We start from the raw sequence: 19,556 nt of genomic DNA, 5'->3' as shown, positions 1-19,556 counted from the left end.
CTTGTCTACAAATCACAGATACTGAATGTGGTAATACAACAAGCAATTAAGAAGACAAATATTGGCCTTCACTGCAAAACTATTTGAGAGTTGTCTTGCTTCACTTATAGACAGCCATGGTGGTACTTCATCTGGAGTAGCTAATCCAAAAGCCAGAATGGGGAGAGTGTAAGAAAGTTCACCAGACTGGTTCATGAGGCAGTGGACCCATACACTCTTGAACTTAGAAGACAGTGAGAGTATCTCAATGCAATGAACTAAGATTGACCAGGTGGTAGCTGATGGGAGCAGACAGATGGTTAGATTGGGAGGTAACATTTTCCTTGTGTTCCTTACGCAGGATTTCTCTGTGTGTTCAACATATGGCCATCAGGTTCTCAACACCATTCTGAATGCTTCTTCTCTTTTGAGTGATGATAAGCTGGAGGTTTCCAGGAGTCAGCAAGAATGGTGCATTTCTTCAAACATCTTTGACTTTATTTCCCTACCCACTTGGTAATCTCCTCCCATGGTGACTCCAATATATAATTCTCCAGTGAAGGCAGCTTGCTAGCTTTAAAATTAATGATACATTGATAATATGTTTCACATTGTGTCCTAATGTAATAATAATTTACAGCAGAATGAATCAGATTTTCATTTTGAAAATGCATCACACTGTTTTGTTGGCCATTTGCACCATTAATTTACAGTGATGACAATAATTGCTGATGCTGAAACATAGATTCTTTCAATGCAACTCAATCAGTGTTCACTCCATATACCATCATTTGACCTCCAGCACATTCCCTGCCTCTTCACTAAAACAGCAGTCCAGAATAAGCTTTTGGGTGCACCGCCATTAGCCGCCAGAACCACAAACTGGCTGTCAATTAAATCCCACCCATGGGAACTAATTTTTGTGATTGCTGCAAAAAATTTGAAGAATGATTACTGTTGTTTGAAGGGAGACTCAAACCTTGGCATAAAATGATGTAAGTCTCTAAATGCTAAATAAGACTGCATATTGGGAATAAACAAAAATTTTTGCAGCAATACTTGGTGGACGGTGCCATATTCTGCAGTCAATTAAGAGCAGGGAACTGGCATCATTTAGCTGGCATGTGGAGGAATGGCAGAGCAGATTCTGATTGCCTGCTACAGGTTGTTTGAGGACTTGTCACAGTGAATACTGGGGAGATCAGTAACTACATCAGGAGGTAAGTGATGCCCACAATCAAGTTAGAAGCATGGTATTAGCCTTGGCCAAATTAAATTTTCAATTTTAAATAAACGACCAGAAGGGCTGGACCTGACCACCTTTAACTAACAATAAAACAGATCTAGAGCTGTGAAACCCTGAATCTACATTCATAGCCTTGAGTCAGAGACAAAATTCACCAAAGGTATCCAGATGTGCATAGTGCATCACGGGATGCCACAGCAAATGCCGAAGTACGACTATTTCAGCACTTGCAAGAGATCCACCACAAAATTCCTGGAATTCATAATCCGCAAGAAACAGAGTTCCTGGAATTCATTATCAACATGACACAGAGGTCAGCAATAACCATATAACATACAACCATATAACCATATAACAATCACAGCACGGAAACAGGCCATCTCGGCCCTCCTAATCCGTGCCAAACTCTTAATCTCACCTAGTCCCACCTACCCGCACTCAGCCCATAACCCTCCATTCCTTTCCTGTCCATATACCTATCCAATTTTACCTTAAATGACACAACTGAACTGGCCTCTACTACTTCTACAGGAAGCTCATTCCACACAGCTATCACTCTCTGAGTAAAGAAATACCCCCTCGTGTTTCCCTTAAACTTCTGCCCCCTAACTCTCAAATCATGTCCTCAAGGAACTGAGCAAGGAATAGCAAGGAATTGAATGTGGACGTCAGGAAGGGAAGTCAGGAAAACACAAATCGTGAACTGTCAAGATTGAGAAGTCAGCAGTGGAAAGGGTGAGTAGCTGTAGGTTTGCTGCCACAAAACAACGAATTTCATAACTAAAAACAGGGAATGCAATAGGTAGAACAGAAGATATGAACTACACGTTATCAGAGTTATTCCTTTGTCCAACTCACATCACCAGCTTTCAAACTTCTGTCCAACTGAAATGGAACTTGACTTCCTCTCTTTCCTGCTTCTGACAAAGGTCACAAGTCTGAAACAATAACAGGTTCTCTTTCCACAGATGTTGTCCAACTTATTGAGGTTTTCTAGAATTTTCTGTTTAGTATTTTAAATTACTGTAATTGGCAGTTTTTGTATCTTCTTTTAAGTAAATGTAAAACTGCATTTCTATAGAGCATAGAATTATAGGAAAAAGACTGACTCATCTATCTTCTTTGAAATGATCCCCTTTCACCTCAAATGCATACCATCGAATTAGATATTTCAACCCTCGGAGAAAAATACAGGCTGTCTACTTCACTTATGCCCCTAATAGTCTAATAAATAAACTTACAAACCTCATATTGATGAGTCTATACAAAAGCTTCTTAAATTTCACCAAAATAAAAACACAAAATGCTGGCAGAACTCAGCAGGCCAGACAACATCTATGGGAGGAGATAGTGACGACATTTCGGGCCGAAACGCATCATCAGGAGTGAAGTAACATGGGATGGTTCAGGGGGGATAAGAGGTGGGGGGAGGGATAAAGTAGAGAGCTAGGAAGTGATAGGCTGGAGGGAAATGGGCTAGGGGGAAGGTGGAGAATTATGGGAAATAAAAGAGAAAGAAAGGTAGGTCTGGGGGGAGATTATAGTGAGGGGGGGGGACACCTGCCCCCACACTTCTTCCCTCACCACCATCCTATGGCCCCTGACAGTCCTTTCAGGTGAGGCACCACTTCACCTGCAAGTCAACTGGGGTGATATACTGTATCCGGTGCTCCCGATGTGGCCATTTATACATTGGGGAGACCCACCGCAGACTGGGAGACCGTTTTGCCGAACACCAGCGCTCAGTCCTCCAGCAGTGGCGGGATCTCCTTGTGGCCACACACTTCAATTCCACAGACCACTCCCACTCCAACATGTCTGTCCGTGGCCTCCTCTACCGTCAAGATGAGGCCACACGCAGGTCAATGGAGCAATACCTTATCTCCCGCCTAGGTAGCCTCCTCCCTGCCGGCATAAACATTCAACTCACAGACCTCAGTTGATACCCCTGCCCCCCCTTACCCCCAATCCCTATCTATTATTTTAGTCTGGTTCTCTTTCTCTTTTTTCCCCCTCACTATAATCTCCCCCCAGCCCTACCTTTCTTTCTCTATTATTTCCCATAATTCTCCACCTTCCCCCAGCCCATTTCCCTCCAGCCTATCACTTCCTAGCTCTCTTCTTTATCTGTGCCCCCACTTCTTATTCCCCCTCGACCATCCCATGTTACTTCACTCCTGATGAAGGGTTTCGGCCCAAAATGTTGACACTACCTCCTCCCATAGATGCTACCTGGCCTGCTGAGTTCTGCCAGCAATTTGTGTTTTTATTTATTTCCAGCATCTGCAGATTCACTCGTGTTGCCTTTAAATTTCACCAAATTGTTTGCTTCCACTATTACCCTGGTAATGTATTCCAGACATTTAAAACTCTTTGCATAAAACCACTTGCCCCTTGAGTCTCTTTTAAATCTCTCCTAATTTTAAAAGCATATTATCTGGTCTTTCACATTTTCAACCTGGGGAAAAGATTCTGCCTTATCTGTGCCCCTCAAAATTTTAAAGACCTCTTTTAGGTCCCCCCTCAGGCTCTGCTGCTCCAGAGAAAACAACCCAAGTTTGTCCAGCTTCTCCTCATAGCACATACCTTCTAATCCAGGAAGCATGCAGGTAACTCTTATATGCGCCCTACCCAAAGCCTCCACATCCTTTCTATAATAGGGCATCCAGAAATTAAGTGTAAGCGTGTGCGTGTGCATTTTATAATGTTACTGTGGCAGTCCGAATCAAAGGTGGTGACAAGTCAACATACCGGAGTGAGATTAAGAATCTGACCAAATTGTGCCACAATAACATCTCACTCTAAGTCAGCAAAATCAAAGAGCCAATTATTGACTACAGGTCGAGGAAACTAGAAATCCATCAACAAGTACTCATAAGGGGATCAGAGGTGGATAGAGTCAGCAAGTTAAAATCCCCCAGCCTTAGCATTTCAAGTTATCTGTCCTGCATCCAGCACTAACTGCCAGTACAAAGAAGTCATGGCAGTGTCTCTACTTTCTTAGATGTTTGCGGTGAACCAGCACAGCACCTGAAACTTTGAAAAACTTCTACAGATGCAGTGGGGAATACCCTGACTGGTTGCATCACGGCCTGGTATGGAAACACGAATGCCCTTTTATGAAAAAAAACTACAAAACATTACTGAAGCAGTCCAGTCCATCATGGGTAAAGCTCTCCCCACATTGAACATATCTACAGGGAACACTGTCACAGAGAAGCAGCATCCATCATCAAGGATACCCACCACCCAGATCATGCTCCTTTCTCGTTGCTGCCCTCAGGAAGGAACTACTGGAGCCTCAGGTCCCACACCAGCAGGTTCAGGAACAGTTGTTACCCTCAGGCTCTTAAACTAAAGGGGATAACTTCACTCATCCTAACAGTGAGCTGATTTCACAACCTGTGGACTAATTTTTAGTGACTCTACAACATGAGATATTTATTGTTTTTATTCTCTTTTTGTATTTGCACAGATGTCTTTTGCATAGTGGTTGTTTGTCCGTCTCTGTTGTGTGTGGTTTTTCATTGACTCCATTGTGTTTCTTTCTAATTACTGTGAAAGCTCACAAGAAAATGAATCTCAGGATAGTATATGTAAATATATGTAAATTGATAATAGATTTACTTTGAACTTTTGAAAGACTATAAAAGAAAAGACACTTATGACAACGTGGTTGGAGCTCATTGTTGTTGGGTAACCCTTTACGCAATGCTCCTGACTTGAGTACATTTCAAGTAATACCAGGTGCCAGAAATATTACATTTCCCAGAAGCAAGCACAGAACAATCTTCACAAAACCACATCTATCTCTAAATTTTTTTGCAGAAGATATTGCAGAACTAGGGGCACATTGGAAAATCTATTAAAAACTTGCAGTTAAAATCGCTGTCAATTAACAAAATTCTGGTGGTGCATTCAGCCTTCAACAAAATAGAATTAACTCATTCTTTGCACCTTATTTTGCATTAACCACTTGTTGTGAAGAGCTGCATCAAGTATTTCTGAAATCTAGAGCCCAAACCTGCTTCAATACAGAATATAGCAGGAAAGTACAGAATTATGCAAATACGTGAGAATAAGATTTAGTTTCTATTCATTTGCACAGTGTTTGATAATATATTAAAGTTCACATTTTGCTGTCAAATTGGAGCACAAGTGATATGTTTGCAGCAAGACAGCACAAATAACCTTGAAAAAGATCAACTGTCTATGTAGCTCTACTTAAGGTTCAAGTCAATTTTATACCAATAGGACATAAGTGCTCTATGACAAACCAATTGTCAAGATAAGAAGACGAGACTGTATCTGTTAATATTTGTCCTTGTTTTTTTTTTTGAAAACTTATTTTATTGCATTTTTAAGTAGTTACAAAGTAAAGTATGAAAAAAAATGTATATAACCCTTCCCCCCTCCCCTTAACCCCTCCCTCCTAACTGCCATATAGAAAAAAAAGAGAAAGAAAGAAAAAAAAAGAATGCCTGGTTGTTGGAAGATCTCCACATGCTCCATGGAATTCGTAATAACTTTAATATGTATATTTATTTCTTTCCCCAAATAACCAATTGTTTCATCTTCAGAGCATCTATATATTTAATCCTGTCATTTGCGTAGTGAATGTAATGGATCTGTTAAATACAGTAGAACATCATCAGCAAATAAGTTAATCTTGTATTCTTCCTGATTAACTCTGAAACTCTTAATATCTGGGTCCATTCTAATTAATTCAGCTAGTGGTTCTATTGCCAACACAAACAAAGCAGGTGATAATGGGCAACCTTGCCTAGTTGATCTTGTTAACTGAAATGATGTTGAAATTTGACCATTTGTCACTACTTTAGCTTTGGGATTAGTATTTAAAGTTTTAATCCATTTTATAAATGATGTTCCTAATCCATATTTTTCCAATACCTTAAATAAAAAATCCCATTCCAATCTATCAAATGCTTTTTCTGCATCTAAAGCAACTGCCACACTCATTTCCTCCCTCTTTTGCGCTAAATGGATTATAAATAACCGGGTTACATTATCTGCCGATTGTCTATTTTTGATAAATCCTGTTTGATTCATATGCACTAATTTTGGTAAGCATTTAGATAATCTATTAGATAAGATTTTTGCTATTATTTTATAATCGGTGTTTAATAAAGAAATAGGTCTATATGATGCTGGTTTTAAAAAGTCTCTATCTTTTTTTGGCAATACTACTAAAATAGCTGTTGAAAAAGATTCTGGAAGTTTATGCGTTCTTTCCGCTTGATATATTAACTCCATAAAAGGAGGAATTAATAAATCTTTAAACTTTTTATAAAATTCAGGTGGAAAACCATCTTCTCCTGGAGATTTATTACTTTGGAGTGATCCCAAAGCTTCTTCAACTTCCTTCAATGTTAAAGGCATACCTAATCCCTTCTGTTCTTCTGTATTTAATTTTGGAAGAGTTATTTGTGATAAAAATTCTTCTATTTTAACGTCATCATTCTTTGATTTGATTTATACAACTCAGAATAAAAATTCTTAAAAGCCCCATTAATTTCTAGAGGCTTATAAGTAATTTCATTCACTTTTGTTCAAATTGCATTTATTGTTTTAGAAATCTGATCTGTTTTTAACTGCCATGCAAGAACTTTATGTGATCATTCACCTAGTTCATAATATCTCTGTTTAATTCTTATAATTGCTTTTTCTGTTCGATATGTCTGGAGTGTATTATATTTTAATTTCTTATTAATAAGTTGTCTTTGTTTTTCTTCTGTCATATTTCTTTGAGATTCTTTTTCTAATTTTATAATCTCTTTTTCCAATTGATCTATTTCTATCATATATTCCTTCTTAATTTTAGAAGTATAACTTATTATCTGGCCTCTCAAATATGCTTTCATTGCTTCCCACAATATAAATTTATCATCAACTGAATGTAAATTTGTATCTAAAAAGAACTGAATCTGCTTTTTCATAAAATCACAAAAATTTTGACGTTTTAGTAGAATTGAATTAAATCTCCATCTATAAATTGATTCCTCTTTATCTATCATTATCATTGTCACTATTAAAGGAGAGTGATCAGACAATATTCTTGCTTTATATTCCACATTTTTCACTCTATCTTGAGTATTTGTTGATAATAGGAAAAAATCTATCCTTGAGTATGTTTTATGTCTATTGAATAAAATGAATAATCCCTTTCTTTTGGATTGATTCTTCTCCATATATCAATCAAATTTAAATCTTTCATCAATGATAGAGTTAATTTTGCTACTTTTGATTTTGTAATAGCCTTTGTTGATCCATCTAAAACTGGATCTAAACAAAAATTAAAATCTCCACCTATTAATATTTTATCATGTGCGTTAGCCAAATTCAAAAAGACCTCCTGTATAAATTTTACATCATTTTCATTTGGTGCATAAATATTCATAAGAGTCCATAGTTCTGAAAAAATTTGACAATGTATAATTAAATATCTTCCTGCTGAATCAATTAATACATTTTGTATTTTAATTGGTAAATTTTTATTAACCAAAATTGCAACTCCTCTCGCCTTTGAGTTAAATGAAGCTGCAATAACATTTCCAACCCAGTCTCTTTTTAATTTCTGATGTTCTATATCCGTTAAATGGGTTTCTTGTAAGAAAGCTATATCTATTTTCATTTTTTTAATATATGTTAAAATTCTTTTTCTTTTTATTGGTCCATTAAGCCCATTAACATTAAAACTTAAAAAATTCAATAAATTAGTCATTATTTTTATTTATGTTACTCCAATCTATAATAATACCTAATCTTTCAACTTTCATTGTATCCTGGGAAATCTTTTTAGAAGTCTCCATGTTGCTATGTGTGTCCCCACCAATCATCCAGGCAAAAGAATAGAAAAATAGAAAATAAAGAAAAAAACAAAATACCCCCCTACTAATGTTGTGAAGGAAAAAAAACACAACATTACCCCCCTCTATTGTACGGGTCATGGCAATCGCCATGATTACACACGTGAATCCTGTAGTAACCAATTCAAAGCTCCCCAGCCCCCCCGCAACATAAAAAGTATATATATATATATAAAAAAACATACTATTCTCAATTAATATTTCTAAAATTTTACTTTTCTCCCTTATATCATCCTTAAATGTCCATTAGTTCCATTCGCTATCTCTGTCTTCGTCTTTAACCATTACATTTAGAAGTCTCTACGTTTAATTAGCGAAGAGATGGAAGTTTTTGTGCAAACACCTCCGCATCTTGATAATCAGGAAAAAAATCTTTTTCCCGCCTCCAAAAAAATTATCAGTGTTGCTGGGTGACGCATTAAAAACTTATAACCTTTTTCCCATAAAACATTTTTAGCTGGATTAAATTCTTTCTTTCTCTTCAAAAGGTTATAACTTATATCAGGATAAAAAAGAACTGGTTTCTCTGCTATCATCAATGGACCTTTCCTTCATTTAGCACCTTGGGCAGCCGCCCTCAAAATCTTTTCTTTATCCTGGTATCTTAAACATCTTGTCAAAATTGATCGCGGATTTTGATCATCTTGAGATCTTGGTCTTAAGGCTCTGTGCACCCTTTCAATCTCAATTGAAGTTTCTTCTCCCATTTCCAATTTTTCAGGAATCCATTTTTGAAAAAAATTTATTGGGTCTTCTCCTTCGATACCTTCTTTAAATCCAACAATTTTAATATTGTTGCGTCTACTAAAATTTTCAAGCTTATCAATTTTTCCCACGAGTTGTTTTCTTTCTGATGTCCAGGCATCATTATCATCTTCCATCTTCTTCATTCTTCTATCCATTTCTTCCATTTTGTCTTCCAAATCTGTAATTTTCTTTTCCATTTTTCCTGTTTCTTTGTCATTTTATCAAACATAGCCTCCATATTTATTATTTTTTCTTTAATTACTTTTTGGTTACTTTTAATTACTTTTAATGCATTTAATTTATTCATTATTTGCCTCAATGTCTTTTTTGTACTTTCAGAGGAACTTTCATCTTCATCTTCGTCTGATTTTTCCAGAGAATCCGGCTCTCTCTCAGATTCACTTTCACTGTTGGTTTCAGTCGCTGCTGGGTTTTGTAGTTCTGGTTGCTCTCGTTAGCGCATGCTCGTTCCTTTACGCTTGCACAGTTCTCGTTGATCTTTTCCTTTAGAAATGGCCGATGCTACCACAGTCTCCTTTTCTGTTTCACCGGTGGTGAGTTGTACCTGAGTCTGCGGTTCTTCAGTAGAAGTAGGCCTTGATTCTGTTCCAACTTGAGTTGTCTTCGCGGTAGTAGTTTTCTTCGTCCTCTGTTTATGAGGCATAGCTTAAAACAATCCAGAGTAATTTATAAGTAACCTTAAAAAAGTATTAATTAACTTTTCTTCACTTAAACATTAATTTATTAACTTTTTTACGGGAGGACTGAGTTCCAGCGTCTCGATCCTACGTCATCACGTGACGTCTCCCAATATTTGTCCTTGTTGATGAATACCTTGTTCAGGTCTGCAACTAGATTTGGTGGCTATGTTTTGACACTTGAATAGTATAGCATATTGATACAATTGACAAATATTAACTGACTGCAGTCCAAAGATAACAAAAGCTCTAACGACAAATATAACAAATATTTTTTTCAGAGGAATGCAACTCTCATTTTAGTTCAAATCGCCTCAAATAAGAATCACAGGTTAATACAAGTATATTTTTACTGAAATTAATCTCTCCCTAGAAAGAACTAAGCTTCTGAAATAACACCACGTGTCGTTACAAAAAATAGGAGAAGCTAAAATTAACCATTCGACACAGCACCTTGCAAAGGCCACACTACTTAATATAAAATCGCCAGCGAGCTCACAGCTAAACAAAAAAAAATGTTCTTGATTCCCTGTCCCTGAGACAATCCTGCAAAGAATATTTCCATAATCAGACATTGAAGCATCATTCTCCCTTTTCATTCAAGCAAATACCAATCCAACATTGATGCCAGTTCAAGTTTGTCCTGTTCAGATATTCATCAAGCAAGAGCAGGAAACAACAAGAGAAGTGAATCAACTTCTTAAATGAAGAGAAAATTCTAATCTCAATTTCATTTGTTCGCATCTTCCAATGTGTACTTTCAAGCAAAACTAGCCATCTAACTCCAAATTAATTTTCCAATTTCAGCTACCTACACATTGTGTTCTTTGCCTATATCTACCAGTCTACCCTGGTTCTCTCTCCCTCTGTTCATCTGTTGCACCACTCCCTGTATATCCATCATTCCTCTTTTATGTCGTTCCATCTATCACCTACCAGTATCTGTCTCAACACACTCCCCTCTCCTCCCAAGTACATCTGCCTTTTATCTTGTTCCACCAAACACCTATAAGCTCCATCTCATTCCTCCCCCTCGACTCTGCACACTGGTCATCTTACTTCCGCACTCTGTCCTGATGCAGGGAATCAATCTGAAATGTCAACTATTCTTTTGCATCCTCAGATTTTGATTGACCTGCTGAACTCTTCCAGTACTTTACATAATATTTCATTATTGATGATATTAGTGCCAATGTGGAAGCAGGAAAGAGGTATTGACATCATCAAAGATCAGTCACGTGCCCTCTTTAAGACAATCCCCATGCTACACAACTTGCCTGTGTGTCAGTTTGCTGAATTCATCTGAGAGCTCAGCAGAATTGCTGGTGACTGCAAGCACTGGAGCTTTCACATCCGTGAGTGGTGGGTGGGCATTGATTAGGTGATGTGACTGAGGAAAGTATCAGCAAGATGCTGTTTTACTGGCTGGTGTGGTTGAAGCTTTAGAAGGGGTGTGAGGCCTTGGGATGGGGTGTCCTTCTGGTGGTCTCCAGAATATTATCCATCTAAAATTGACAATTCAGAACACAGTTGGAACTCACATTCCGTATCCATGGCAGCATTGCAAGGTAGATATCAAACTATTTGTATTATGTCATGTACCCTTCAGCTAGGTCTTCCAAAATACAGAAACAAACTACCGGTACAACAAATTCAGAGTGAATCATATTATTAATGCACTTATTAATTCACTTGCAAGGGGAGGTATACTTCCAGCCAAATTTTGTCTGCAATTATAGCTCCAATCTTGTGTTTCAACCAAAGCACTTTTATACATTTTTACAACAGAATAGTAATTAGGTTGCTCCATTGTATTCCTCTATTATCTTTATGTTATCTTGTTCTAACATTTGCTCTTTAGAAGCCCCATCCTGTTTCCCTCTGTTGTCAAAAGATCTTCTCCGGCCATAAAACAAATTGCCAGTCATAAAAGATAACTTCCTCCCATAAAACACATAGACTTCTCATGCAAACCAGCAAAGCACCTGAGGCTGGAAGACTGCCTGTGTGTGAGTGGGTGGATGAGTAGGTGGAGGGGTGAGAAAGGGGCCTGATTGGCTTTTGTTTACTTATTTTGTTTTGTTGTTGCTGTACCTGCTACTTGTGTTGTGCTGCTGAATGTTGTAGGCATGATATATTGGTGCAGGAACATGTGACAACACTTGTGGGCTGCCCCAAGCACATCCTGGGGTGTGTCGGTTTTAACACAAATTATACATTTCACTGTATGTTTCAACGTACATGTGATAAGTAAATTTGAATCGGAGAACATTAAGTTGTAAATGTGCTAACTATAGAGCCCTTATACTCTAATCACGTGAGAAAGATGACAAAAGAATAAATCAATTGACATGTCACCACTTCTGAGCACAAACTTAATACAGCCACGTATTATAACAACACAGCGATTGAAAGCATTTTATTCTGACACATCTGTAAGCTGCAAAGTCCTTTAATACAAGCTTTGAATCTATATTTGTGGACTGGGAAGGTGAGTAATTGTGAACAACATACAGGAGAGACAGAGAGGTGAGGAACAAATGTGTAGTTGTTTATTTTGATTGTAAGACATCTACCCAGAATGATTCTCACATTATGCTTAGAACATAACACAAAGAGAGGCTTGACAGCAACTCGTAAGGTTCAAAATATACATGGATACATAACATAACCCTCCTCCCTTATTTTAAAGGTTTCTCCCCCTTTCCCATACACAGATCAGCTGCTGAACTATTAACATTCAGCAGTGTAATCATCAAATTAAACCAACAACAAAAAGACATTATTTTTCTAAACTACAGTAAGGAAAGATTCTTCCCATGCGCTGAGGGTTAGTCAGTAAACTAGAGATTGAATCTATTCCTGTGAGGCTATCAACGTTCTGAGGATGATGCCAAAGCAATTTTATCTCTTGGGGCTGTATTTATAGATATTGGCTTGGGTGCTGCATTGTCAGCAAGGGGCTCCTCAGAAAGCACTGTTGATGGGGAAGTACTGGCTGTGTCAATTGCTCATAACTAAGGTTCTGTAGTCATTGTCTCAGAATCCCGTCCTATGTCTGCAACTGGATCTGGATTGGTCAATTTGTGTTGGTTTTCAGTTGCCTCAGAAATGGGCAACAGCTGATCAACATGTCTTCTCCAGTTACTAGCTTCCACTGTGTATACGACACAGGACCAGTTTGTGCCACCATTGTCACAGGTATCCACTTTGTTCCAGAGACATAGTTCCAAGCAAGTACTCTCTCTCTCCTACTGTGAAACTTCTGTACTTCGTTTGGACACATCTCGCTGCTTGGGTTTCTGTTCATTTAGCACAATCTGTTATGCGTTTGGGTGTCTTAGCAGGTCAAGCCAGGTGAGAAGCTATCTTTTCAACAGAGCAAGAAAGTGTGAAAATGCAGGTTGAAGAATCCACTTCCCACTGAAGTCTTGGGGGTTTGTTTCATTGATTGAATGAGTTGTTCAGTAAGGCCATTAGTGGCTGGAGAATATGATGCTGAATATAGTCTGCATCTATAAATGCCTCCTTGGTGGGCCATTGTCACTTACAAGTTGTTGAGAAAGCCCAAAAATGGCCAAACATGGAACATAGCTCCTCAATGCATTTTTCATTTGTAGTGTTCTTCACGATGGCAACCTCAGGCTACTTGCTGTGTGCATCCATTTCAACCAAGAACTTGTGGCCTTTTACAGGTCCTGCAAAATCTATGTAAATAGTTCTTCAAGGCCGTTCCCATGGATGGAAAGGAGCAAACTGAGGAACATTTCTCACTTGCTGACAACGTGGGCGTGTTTTGGCCTTCTCTTCAATGGTTACATCCAGTCCCAGCTATCAGAAATAGTTGCATGTGATTTATTTCAAGTGCCCTAAACCACAGTGTCTTGCATGTAGCTTGTCAAGCACTTGCTTTTTCAACGGTGGGGGAATGACAACATGGAAGCCCCACAGTAAACACTGTGCTTGGACTGTGAGTCCCTTCCATTGAGCCTGGTAAGTTTTCAGTTCTATGATTGGCTTTCTTCTCTATTTGTGACTCATCATTCCCACCACTTTAGATAGAACAGCATCAAGCTTCTGGACCTCTTTTCAGGATGGCTCTGGAACTGTATCAGCTAAGGATAATCTGGATAGTCCACCAGCATTCCAATGGTGGTCAGACCTCCTGGTCTTCATTGTACTGATGTGCAGATAGTAACAGAGCCCAATGTTGCATTCCACTAGCAGCCAGGGAAGGAGTACTCGTATGTGGACCAAAATTTGATGTCAAGGTACGATAATCCGTCAGTGGTGTAAATTATTGACGTAAGAGGAATTGATGGAATTTCTCAACTCCAAGGACAATTGCAACTTCATCCCACTCAGTTTGGAAACAGTGGCTTTCTGCCTTGCTTACTGTCTTTGATGTGAAAACAACTGAATGCTCTTTACCGATGGCGTGATGTGTGAGATAATTGCCCCACACCATAGGGTGATATATTGCAGGTCTAATGTATCAGCTATGACAGGTTGAAGTGTGTGAGTGCGTCAGATTGTGACAAAGCTGTTATAGTCTTTTTAAAAGCCTCTTCACAGCAACCTGTCCACTGCCAGTAGGTCAATTTATTTGAAAACACATGAAGTGGTTTCAACATGCTAGCTAGGTTAGGAACAAACTTTGCGAAGATTGCTAGTGGTCCTAAAAGGATCTTAATTGACTTGCATTCTGTGGTGACGGAGCCTCCACTATTGCCTTCACCTTTGATACTGCCTTGTGAAGCCCTGAGTTGTCAATCATATGGCCCGAATATTCAACTGAAGGTCTTAAGAACTCACACTTGTCCTTAATCCATTTTCCATGAGTCTTTGCAGTGTAGTATCCAAGCTTTGTCAGTGACCACACTCATCTTTTCCAGTAATGAGTAAGCCATCCAAATAGCATGAAGTCAACCCACTCAGGATCTGGTCCATCACTCGCTGAAAAAGTGCAGGCACCCAGTTGATGACAAGTGGAAGCCTTTGGTACCTAAAGATACGTTTGAGGGTCACTATGGTCAACAGTTCTGAGACTCTGGCTCCATAAGCATCTTCAAGGATGCTTGATACAAGTCAATCTCACTAAATGTCTGCCTCTGGCCAATCCTGCAAAGAGGTCTTTAATGAGGAGAAAAGGGTATTGTTCAGCCATAAGAACTGGGTTAGTGGTTACATTGAATTCCTTACAAAGCCTTAACGACCCATCCCTTTTTAGAACAGGAACCACTGGAGTTGCCCATTTACTTTTACACACTAGATCCGATACCTTACTTTGGAATAGTCTTTCCAATTCAGCCTCTAGCTTTGGTTTGAGGGCATATGGAACTGGTCTTGAATTCAGGCATTTGATCATAGTGTCAGTCTTAACAATGACTCCTTTCATATTGCCCAGTTCTCTGTTGAATACTTCTGCGTGTTTCTTCAATACCCCTTGTAGACAGAGCTCCCACCAATCAAGTGCACTTCATGTGAGTTGAATTTGAGCTGCTCTGACTTCGAGCGACCCGGAAGCACTGGATAACAACCTTTAACAATGTAGAGTGGAACTTTCTTTCTCTGGTTATTAATCTCCATGGTAACCTGTACTACTCCCTTCACTAGAACCACCTCATAACTGTAGGTCTTTAAAGTCAACCTTGTCCCTTCTGGGGTGAGATGCTGTAATTTTGCTTTGTAAACTGTCTCTGACACCAAGGTCTTCATGACCTGAAGTGAAACCACAGGATGCATCTCCACCTGCAACCTGACTGTGACCCCAGAGGGTCAGTAGTTAGCAGTAGTTATTTCTGTGTCTTAAAATAGATAAAACATGCAAAGCTTCTTCAGCCACAGAGTGAGAGTCACCCAGTCTATCCTCAGTATGCACCACCTTGTTCACGTGTTTCTTTGTGTTTTTCCAAAAGTATTTTTTTCTTTATTACAGTGTTTTTGGTTGGCAGTATCTTTATACTGTTATAAGCATGTTCAATATGTCCCTTTTTGCACAGCCTCTACAATCTAAATTCTTATAGGAGCATTCTTTTGCTGAATGCACAGTTTGTCACAACAGTAACAATGATTGTCAATAAGTATATTATTCTTATAATCAATAAAAACATGAGTTTGGGAAGATGTGTTTAGTAGCTATGCTTCTTTAGCTGCCATTTCCATAGATGTGCTAATCTCAATTGCTTTCTGTAATATTAGTCTGCCGTCTGTAAGCAAACATTTTTGAATTGCTTCACTATGCACGCCACATACAAATCTGTCACATAATGTGTCACTCAGCAACTGCACAAAATCACATTGTTCAGACAATTGCTTCAGCACTGCCACAAACTGTGAAATATTCATCTTCCTCTCAAATCCTTTTATGAAATCTGAACATCTCAGCAATAATCAAAGGTTTAGGTGAATTAGGGTCCTTTTAAACTTTAACTATCTCCTCACAAGACTTATCGCCAAACTTAGCAAGTTGCATTAGACTGCTTAATAAATCAAATGTTTTTGCACCCATCACAGTCAGAAAAGTTGGAACACGAATATCATCTGAAATTGGATTTGTCAGTGCACAATATTCAAATCTTGCAGTATATGAACCCCATTGCTCTGTCACTTTGTCATACAGTCCCATACGCCAACATTGCAGCCATTTTGAAACACAATCACATTCCAGAAAAGTTAACTGGTCTTACCCGTCTCCATGTCTCTCTCTGTTACTTGTTTTATTTATCTGTCCTGTTCGAGTTTTCACCCCTCTGATCCTTCACTCACCACATGTTCAGTATATAATACACAGGGAAGCTTGGCAGCAACCCGTAAGGGTCAAATATACATGAATATATAACACTATTCAACCTCAAAACTACTAATTAGTGTAACATTGCTGATTCTCTCCCTCCCTCAATCTCTCCTGAATACACAATTACTCATAAATTCTACAAGAATGTTCACATGGTCAAACTTACAGGAACAGCAGAGTCACAAACGAGAAAATCTGCAGGTGTTGGAAATCCAAACACCACACCCAAAATGCAGGAAGAACTCATCAGGCTGGGCAGCATCGATGGAAAATGGTACTCTTTTCCATAGATGCTGCCTGGCCTGATGAAGAACAACAGAGTATTTATTTTTCAAGGAATCAAGCATTGATTAAAAAGCCTGGCTAACTTAGTTTCTGCTGCCACTGCTGAGTTAGTTGAATCATGCAAAGTGAAATGTACACAGCTTCTCATCAATACACAATGCAATTGCATCACTCCGGCTGTTCTGTTCTGTTTGCATTATCATACAAAAATTGGCCAAAGTCTAAAGAGACAACAAAAAAAGTAGCAAGTAAAACCACATGCTATTGAAACCTGTTCTAAATACGTCATGATTTTTTTTGAGGCAAGCTACACATAACTAAAACTTTTGAACTGCATGCTGTAAATTACTAACAATCTAAACAATAAATTTTGTGACAAACCAGCTAGTCAATTTTATCAATTCTCCATGCAGACATCTGGAAACTAGTCCTCTTCCTGCCATCAACACAGGCACTAATGAGGAAAAACGTTTGATGGATTAAATTTACGAAAGGAAATACAAGTATTGAGATAGTGGGGTGCTGCAAAGATATAATAATCTCATTCCAATGTGTACTATACAAGCATGTTTAAATGCTGTTTCCCATGGCTGTGAGCATTTAACAATAAATACTTCCAGTTTTTACGATATCTGTAATATCTAGAATGTCTCAAGGTACCTTACAGGATTATCAACTGAGCCAAGTTAAGGATCAGTGACAAAACAGTGGCTGTATTAATAGTGTTCTTAAAAGATGAATGAGAAAGGGATGAAAGGTTTTGAGAGAAATATTGAAGACTTTGACCTAAACAGCTGAATGTATAATTGCTAATGATAGAGTAATTAAATCAGAGGAACTCAAAGAAGCAAGTAAAGCTGGTAATCAATTTATAAATTAAGAATTTTAAAAATCAGTTCATTACCAAATTGATCCAATATTAGTCAGTGAATAGATGGCTGATGGATGAAAGAAAGTTCGGATTAAAAAGACATACAGCTGTGTTTCAGCGTGAATGTGCAAACGGTACGAGAGAGAAGACTGAACAAGAGAGTATGTAAAAGCAAAATGTTAAAATTAAAAAGGCAATAATGAAACTTTAAAACAAAGTGCAAAAATTTTGGTTTATCCAGAAGCTAAGGCAAAGCCAACACTTTAAATTCAGCTTTTTTTCGTATCCAAGACCAAGATCTTACATGGTTAGCCAGGAGACAAGAGTTAATTTCTTCCAGGCTGTTGGCCTTGACAGCTGGCCACCAGGAGGATCATAAAAGTAACTAAGGCGAGCTGCTGAGGTTCAGCTTTCCCAGCTGGGAGCAGTCAGAATCCACTCACTCAGTCAAAAGCAGATATTCCTCAGATAGGAATCAGAGCTGCCGCTGACCGCCTTCACTTTTCCAACTAGACAGCAATACCTTCAGTTCCAGAACAATGAATATAAAGCACCTATTTGCTTTGCTGAATTCAAAACAATCTTTTTAAGTTTTATCAAAATCAAGGTCAATTTAGGCATTGAAAATAAATCACCGGAAAGATTTGTAGGCTGAAAGACTATGATGCAATAATTCCAACCTAGATGCAAAGGTTTAATTCAGCTTTATATTCCACCATGTGGGGATATTTGTTACCTTCAATCTCAGGATATCCTTCTCCCTTTAGATATGGAAAGCCACCAAGTAAGCAGTTTGTTCTGCAATAAAAAGAGAAATGCATTTTATATTCATGCTAATGGCAAGAGTTAAAGCTGTTCAGGAAAGAGATGGGAAAGTTATTTTAATGCACTAATTTTCCTTGAAGTCAAGACAGAAGATCAAAATGTTGATTCAAAATCATATCTTCCAGTTATCAGGAATAACTGTTCGACTCTTTCCCCTACATCTGTCATTACCATTTTATCACCCTGAATGAGAATTTGTCAGTTATGTGGAGGGCACGTGCGAAATTCAGGAGCTAATTTCAACAGCAGATTATATCGTAAGGAAAGCTTTGAAAAAGAAATGACAAATCAGCTTTAGAATAATTCCAAGTAGTTAACAAAAGAAATCCCACTAGACTGTTAGAATGAAGCAGGAATTTATTTTTAAACAGAACTCAGTAAAAAATTAACAAATTGCTCTCTTGGACATGGATGAATACTTTGTTGAAATAATACTTCGTTTGCCATTAACATTAAAGGAAATGAGACACAGCACAGAACGCGGTATCACACAGGTGAACATGCCAACACTGGAAAATGAACTTTTACAAATTAAAACATTTCAAAATACTACAACTTAACTATTAGTTTCTGGTCCTCAACTTCCTTCATATTCAAGGAAGAAAATTCAGAGACTTGTAGAAATGTTTGCTTCATCCTTAACCCAGGTGAATTTCCAAAAGACAGGAGGGTGGCTAATATTATACCAATATTTTAAAAGTGCAACAAAGAGAAAACAGGGAATTACAAGCTGGTTGGTCTGACATCAGTGGTGAGCAAGTTACTGAGGGTGATTCTGAGAGTCAGGGGTCTATCGACATTTGAGCAGACAAGGTTTGTAGCACAAGTTTGTACATGGGAACTCACATCTGATAATTTTTTAAGATTTTGTTTTGAAGAAGTAACCAAGATGACAGATGAGGGACTGGCAGTGGATGTTGTCCATGTGGACTTTAGCAAGGTTTTTGACAATATCTTATATGGAAGGCTAGTCTGGAAGGTTAGACTACATGGGATCCAGGGATAGTTTGTTAATTGGATTCATAATTGGCTCTACAGTTGAAGCAAAGTTGAAGGTTGTCTCTTGGACTGGAGGCCTGTGATAAATGGTGTGGCATAGAGTTCAGTGCTGGGATCTTAATTGTTTGTTAATTTTACAAATATTTTGGATATACGCATGCAAGGGTACAATGTCTTATGTATGTGACTCAAAATGGCTTCTTTGGTTTGAAGAGTAGGAATG

General features: G+C 38.2%; 1 protein-coding gene and 1 long non-coding RNA gene across 10 annotated transcripts in view; one reads left to right on the top strand and one right to left on the bottom strand.

The window, feature by feature from the left end:
- Positions 1-19,556, bottom strand: part of LOC132383951 (alpha-(1,6)-fucosyltransferase) — an 825,511-nt gene that overhangs the window by 449,197 nt on the left and 356,758 nt on the right. For 5 of the 7 annotated variants that reach the window (XM_059955175.1, XM_059955226.1, XM_059955235.1 and 2 more), the window contains one exon: positions 18,246-18,307. The gene's annotated coding sequence lies outside the window, so the exon portion shown is untranslated. Of the gene's footprint in view, positions 1-18,245; positions 18,308-18,505; positions 18,615-19,556 lie in introns of those variants that run through there. The other 2 variants (XM_059955209.1, XM_059955192.1) reach the window with 1 other exon arrangement.
- LOC132384006 (uncharacterized) overlaps positions 1-19,556 on the top strand; it is a 55,302-nt gene that overhangs the window by 3,129 nt on the left and 32,617 nt on the right. The window contains exon 1 of one of the 3 annotated variants that reach the window (XR_009508825.1): positions 18,789-18,981. The exons of the other annotated variants lie outside the window; for them this stretch is intronic. This is a non-coding gene — a long non-coding RNA (uncharacterized LOC132384006). Of the gene's footprint in view, positions 1-18,788; positions 18,982-19,556 lie in introns of those variants that run through there. 3 annotated transcript variants of the gene reach the window in all.

The sequence above is a fragment of the Hypanus sabinus genome, chromosome 2 (genome assembly GCF_030144855.1).
Source record: "Hypanus sabinus isolate sHypSab1 chromosome 2, sHypSab1.hap1, whole genome shotgun sequence".
NCBI classification, from domain to species: domain Eukaryota; kingdom Metazoa; phylum Chordata; class Chondrichthyes; order Myliobatiformes; family Dasyatidae; genus Hypanus; species Hypanus sabinus.
Note: the sequence above shows the minus strand (reverse complement) of the source record. Positions and strands in the feature narration are given on the sequence as shown.